The 6,527-nt window shown below is 28.1% G+C and overlaps 1 protein-coding gene across 3 annotated transcripts in view; it reads right to left on the reverse strand.

Moving 5' to 3' along the window:
• The window catches only part of LOC100569600 (putative glycine-rich cell wall structural protein 1), a 19,597-nt gene extending 18,149 nt beyond the window's left edge, over window positions 1–1,448 (reverse strand). The window contains exon 1 of one of the 3 annotated variants that reach the window (XM_016802471.2): window positions 1,080–1,448. The gene's annotated coding sequence lies outside the window, so the exon portion shown is untranslated. The other 2 variants (XM_008182429.3, XM_029489589.1) reach the window with 2 other exon arrangements.
• Between the last annotated feature and the right edge of the window lie 5,079 nt (window positions 1,449–6,527).

Consider the following 6,527-nt stretch of genomic DNA (forward strand, 5'->3'; position numbering starts at 1 on the left):
TAAGCATTTAAAGTTCAAATTTATACGAAATATGTCAAAATTGCGAAAATTTGCAAGTAATTAGTGGTTGAAAAATCGTAAAAATTTTTTCTTTTATAACTAAGTTTTTAAAATTTGGTACAAGGTTCTCCATAAGTTTTTCTTTAAAAATAATATATCCTAGACTGACAAATCATCTCCGTTCAGAATCGTTTTTCGTATACAATGATATAATATCATTGGATTCAAATTTAATTCCATCCATTACAGTAACCCACTTGTAACCTACTGTACAGCAGAGCGACATCCACGACTTACCCGCCTTTTTAAATATTAATATTTTACATAATCATAACTTACTTAAAAATTAAAATATCGTAAAAAACAAACGAGAGAACACCGATTATGTTTTTACTATTAATTTTGATAATAGTTCAATTCACTCTAATAATTAAGCTTACAAACACAAAATTTAAACTACTAGACGTACATTTTGATATATTATTATCTAGTAAGACGGAGACAATACATGCGGGGACGACTTCCTTAAAGCCAAATCAACCTGAATACGTTTTTAATTAAAATATATATTAAGTACAGACATATTTAAACATTAATATTTTGCACCCTTCAATGAAAAAAACCTTCTCTTTCATGTAAATTAATATTTGTTTTATATAAAAACAAAATATAATAATTGTTGAACTTAAATTTTATGACAGTGGAACATTAAATTTATCCGAATAATTATCATTATATTTTTACTTTCTCGAAGGTATGCTGATTTGGTAAATATTTTTTACGCCTGTATTGATAATGAGGGATATTATGTAACCGTGATTAAAAATAAAAATGAATTTACAGATTTATCAGATAAAAGTTGTTATTACCGGGAATGAAATAAGCTTTTCAGCGCACACACCACTGTCGTGTCAAACAAACCGAAATGCGTTCAAATGTTTTGCCGATCGTAAAATCGAAAAATTATAGTTCTATCATCACTGAGTACCGATTGAACCGACAACGGACAGGTGTTCAACTGACACGCGCACAAACTAAACGCGTGGCGATCCGTTCCAATACTAAAACTACATACTAACAAGTGAGTGGTGGTGACTGGTGAGCGGCGGGTGAGCCTCGCCGCCACGGTGATGTCCTACTCCCAAATCGATTGCATGACTACTAATAGTAGTACTGAGTAGTGAGTATCGACTACGGCTACGCTACAGTCGCTACTTAAGTTAGGTAGTGAATAGTGACTAGTGACGATCGCAAAATCGTATTGCGATTTGATAATAGCCTCTGCAAAACTACGCAAAACCGGTTGGTATTGTATCGGACGTGCGACGATTGAACTGGTGGTACGACATTACGTCAATCGAACGGTTTGTTCCATTATGGCAGTACCAAATAATAAAATATATAGTAATATATAAGCATGACATAAATCATTAATAATTTTACTTTCTTGATTTTTAAAAAATTCTCTACTGTACAGAAATTTTTCTATTTTGAGCACTGCTTAAAAGTACAATTTGGTATAAACTATAAATTATATAATAAAATATATGTATAATAAAGATACGTTTAGTTAATAATCCTCAAAAAATAACAAATAAAGGAAATGTACCTACATGCCAGTCCCGACTTAGCCAACATTTTAAATTTTATTTCTATTTTTTGATCGATAAGAAACAATAACAATATTTTTATTTTTACATTTCAACGATAAAAAACATCCATTGAGAAAGTTTTTTTGACTTCTATTGGCTTTGAGATCTCTAATTATTATCTCTTTTTATCTATCTATATATATAAAAATGTCTATCTGCCTGTCTGTCTGTCCATATTACCATGGCAACCATTTATATATTATTTTGAGATTTCCTATGGAATTTTTTGTATATAAATGGTTGCCATTGTAATATGTAAAACGTATTATTCATATAGAGTTGGCATTTTTAATGGACAACGAAGTGCATGGGATCAGCTATATATATACACTCATATAGATTAGACCTCTGGGCAGAAGATAAGCTAATTTAAAAAGGGAAAGGAACAACCCCGGGAGGTGCTCAAACTGCAGGGATTTTGAGATTTCCGATGGAAACTTTTGTTTATAAATGGTTGTCATGACTTTTGAAGCTATTATTATAATAATAATTATTGGTTTTCATTGGTTTAAAATGGTTGCTATGGTATCCGTTATATTATAAAATAAATACGGCTCTGCATATAGATTTCGCGTTTTTAATGGGCAACGAAATGCACGGGATCAGCAAGTATTCTATAAAAATAAATAGGTGATAAATGATAATTCCAAAAAATTGAATCCATAAGTAATATGTGTGAATATAATCTAGGGATAAAGGTATTTTCATAATTAGTGAAGATGGGTAAACCACAGTAGATAAATAGGCATGCGCAGACACAGGCGTCTTTTTAGCATACAATCTATATATATAAAAAAGGTGGGTAAGTGGATTTCGCTCTGCTGTACAGTAGGTTACAAGTGGGTCACTGTATAATGGATGGTATTAAATTTGAATTCAATGATATAATATCATTGTATAAGAAAAACGATTCTGAGCGGAGACGGTATGTCAGTCTAGGTATAAGACATATAATATTATATTATAGTCTATAGTATTTAAAAAAAATTTACCTATAATAGGTACTTATAATATAAATTCCAAATTAATCACATCATAATATCTATTAGTACTTATAACGCGTTATACATCAACAACAAACCGTGATACTATCATAGATATATAATAGTATACTTAAGAAGTTTCAAGTATACCCACGAAATATATTATACAATCACGACAAAATAACTAAAATAGTTATTCCAGGTTTTTAATATGTAATTTCGTCCAAATTTGAACTTAAAATGACTATAAAAATAAACTGTGTCAATGTATTTTTTAGATTTTTTGGTAACAGAATTAATTACTTACGTGGAATCTTGTTCTAAATTTTCAATCCTTAGATATAAAATTTGAACATTTTATAAATTTTTAACTACAAAATAATTATTCAATTTTAAATTTGATAAATTTTGTCAAAATTTCAACTTCAAATGCTTATAAAAAATAATTGTGCCAATGTATTTTTAATATTTTTCAACTGCTGATGTAACAATGTATCAGGAGCTTTATATTAATTTTTTACACTTTTTGGTCCAATAGATAAAACTTTATTGATATTTATAGAAAAAAAAATTGAAAAAATTGAAAACTTACAATATCCGTATACAGCTCAAAAAGAGTCAAGTTATTTTCAAAATTTTATTGTATATAGAAAATGCTAATATAAACATTCAGTGAAATTTTCAAGTTTCTACAGTCACTCGTTTTTTAATTACAACAAAATAAGAAAATCGTTACGTAAGAAATCGAGTGAATATCAAATGTTGTAAAAATATGAATTTCAAACGCTCATAAAAATTTAATTTGAGTTTCTTATAGACATTTTTTTTTTGGTAAAGGTAGATTATCCTATAAGGAATCTTGTATTACATTTTAAAATCTAAGATTTAAAAAGAAAAATTTTTATGAATTTATAACTCGAAATAATTTGCAAATTTTCGTGATTTTTATATGTTTTGTCAATTTTTGAACTTTAAATGCTTAAAAAAAAAAAACTGTGACTAAAGATTTTTAATTATTTTTCATCTGCCTTTGAAACAATATACTAGGAGTCGTCTATTAAATTTTCAAGCTTTTTTATCCAATAAATAAACTAAAAAAAAATGGAAAATAAAAATGTCCGTAAAGAGCTCAAAATATATCAAAATATTTTGAAAATGTTATGGTGTATAGAAGATGCTAAGATAAACATTCAGTCAAAATTTCATGTATCTACGGTAATTTTTTTTAAAGTTACACCAAAAACCAAATTCAATTTTGTGAAAAATCGATTTTGCGTAAAAATTCCCGTTTTTCCTTAATTTTTCTTTTGTTTTTCCCGGCGCTTTTGAAAACCACTGGGAAATTTAAATTTTGACCTCCCCAATGCACCAACGATATTCACTTTCTGATCGAACAAGATGAAAAAAAACAAGTTGAAAATCGTAGCATTATTTCGACTACTTATCGTGTACACAGACACAAAAAAAATAAAAAATAAAAATAAAAAAAAAAATAAAAAAACACACATCATTGTAAAATCAATACATTCATCGTTCCACTCAGAATCTAAAATTTTAAAAAGCATTACTTATTGTAAAATGTTAAACTTAATTATAATGTATAGTGTTTGTTACCTGACAATCTGACAATCTGTATATTATATATATATTTAAAATATTTTGAATCTTATTGAGTTATTTATAGTCGATTGAAATTAAAATTTTTTTTTCTATGAAATATATCAACCAAAAAATTTCGCTGGGTCTAAAAGCTTGTCCATTTAATACAAGTTCCTCGTAAGTTGTTATAGCGGCAGTTCAAAAATATTAAAGATAAGCAAGTACAATTTTTGTTTGAAAGTTCAAATGTTGACAAAATTCTATAAAATCACGAAAAGTTGCATATTATTTTATAGGTTGAAAAATTATAAAATGATTAGTTTATAGCTAATGATTAAAAATTTTAAATAAGGTTTCTCAGTTCCTACCGTAAAAATCTTATTTAATGAATCTGCCTCGTTAGAATATGAGATGTGTACTATTATATATTTATTTTTCAACTATACAATAGACAATAGGTAATTAATATATTATTAGTTTGAATAGTTTCAAATAGTTTTTGAAATATATTTCATTATAACGATACCACGGACCTATGTATAGGCTAAATAGCTACATTATACTGTCGCAAGTGCATTTTTGTCAGTATCTTCTAATTTGGCAATGTTTTCAGTTTAATCGTTTATTGCTATTTTGCTAATTTAGGATTTACAGTGCTATTTTTAGGCATATTTTCTTAATTACATAATATATACCTACATATTATAAAAAATATAGGAAATTATCACATTATGTTGACAATAATGATTAATTTGGTTAGGAAATAGGAAATAAATAGATCTTATAAGTACACTTTTACAAACATATTTAAGTAATTTAATATATATTTTGTTAACGGATTATAATTCAACTATAGTCCAGACAGTCCCTGATGTCTATGAGCCAAACAGGTTTATAAAATTTTATAATTACATTTAACTTTTTAAAATAAATTTAATTGTTTCAATTTAAATGCATATTTTTTGATTTTTTAAATCACAACAAAATAACTGAAATTGTTATTACTTAAAATAACTATAAAAAAAAGTGGGTAAGTGGATGTCGCTATGCTGTACAGACGTACAGTGTAATGGATGGTGTTAAATTTGAATTCAATGATTTAATATCATTGTATAAGAAAAACGATTCTGAGCGAAAACGGTCAGTCAGCCTATGATATATTACTAAATCTAAATATATTTGATGATATTATTGTGAATAAAGACATATTTTATATATTTACCTATTTCCGTGGAACCTTGTTTTAAATTTTCAATCCTTAGCTATAAAAGTTGAACATTTTATAAATTTTTAACTACAAAATAATTAATACATTTTAAATTTAAATCGAACTTTAAATGCTTATAAAAAAAATTGAGCTATGTATTTTTAATATTTTTTAACTTCTATTGTAACAATATATCAGAGGAGCCTTGCATTAAATTTTCACTCTTTTTTACCCAAGAAATAAAATTTTACAAGGTTCGTAAACAGCTCAAAAAAGTCAAAATATTTTCAAAATTTTATACTACCCCAACAAAAACCTAACTGTGAAAATAAGCTAATTTCCAAACTACCTCCCAAAAAATTCGGCCTATCAAAGTAGTGAAATCTAAATTGTGGCCCAGTCTGCTATTTTTTAATTCATAACCTCACTGCACTCCTACATTAAAGAGCAACACTCCTTTGTTATTTGTATTGTTTAACACTTGGTAAGTTTCTGAATGAGGCATAGCCATTCTCATAGGCGCAATTTCAGTTTTTAACTTGGAGGGGCTTAAGCAAATTTAAATTAATCTGACCCGTGGGGTGCTCTACCCCCCACACCCTCTCCTCAAATACCACAATCATATTTTTCTCACCCACTTTCTTACATTTAATATATTACAACAGATCTATATATTAATAAAACTAAAAATAACAACATTTACAACAGGTATTTGTATGTTATATAATCTAACATCATGTTGGTGCACGGGCTCGTTTACTGTATTAGGTATGTGGATTAGATAATTAATGAAGGATTTAATTCTACAATTAAAATACAAATTTTTGGAGGGGCTAAGCCCCTCCAAGTCCCTCCCAAATCGCGCTTATGGGCATTCTAGACTTGGCCGCAATGTAGATACCACTACTATGATTCACCGTCTTTTTGAGAAGAAATCTAAGCCTTTTTCTTTTTTCTGAGTTCTTTTCTCCCCATCACCAGTGCTCGACTTGGGGGGGGGACGCAGGGGGACGGAGTACAACACACAACTAATTTTTCAGAAATTTTAGCGTACCCCTACTCTCATTTGAAGAGGCACGCACGGGA

The sequence above is a fragment of the Acyrthosiphon pisum genome, chromosome A2 (assembly GCF_005508785.2).
Source record: "Acyrthosiphon pisum isolate AL4f chromosome A2, pea_aphid_22Mar2018_4r6ur, whole genome shotgun sequence".
Lineage (NCBI taxonomy): Eukaryota > Metazoa > Arthropoda > Insecta > Hemiptera > Aphididae > Acyrthosiphon > Acyrthosiphon pisum.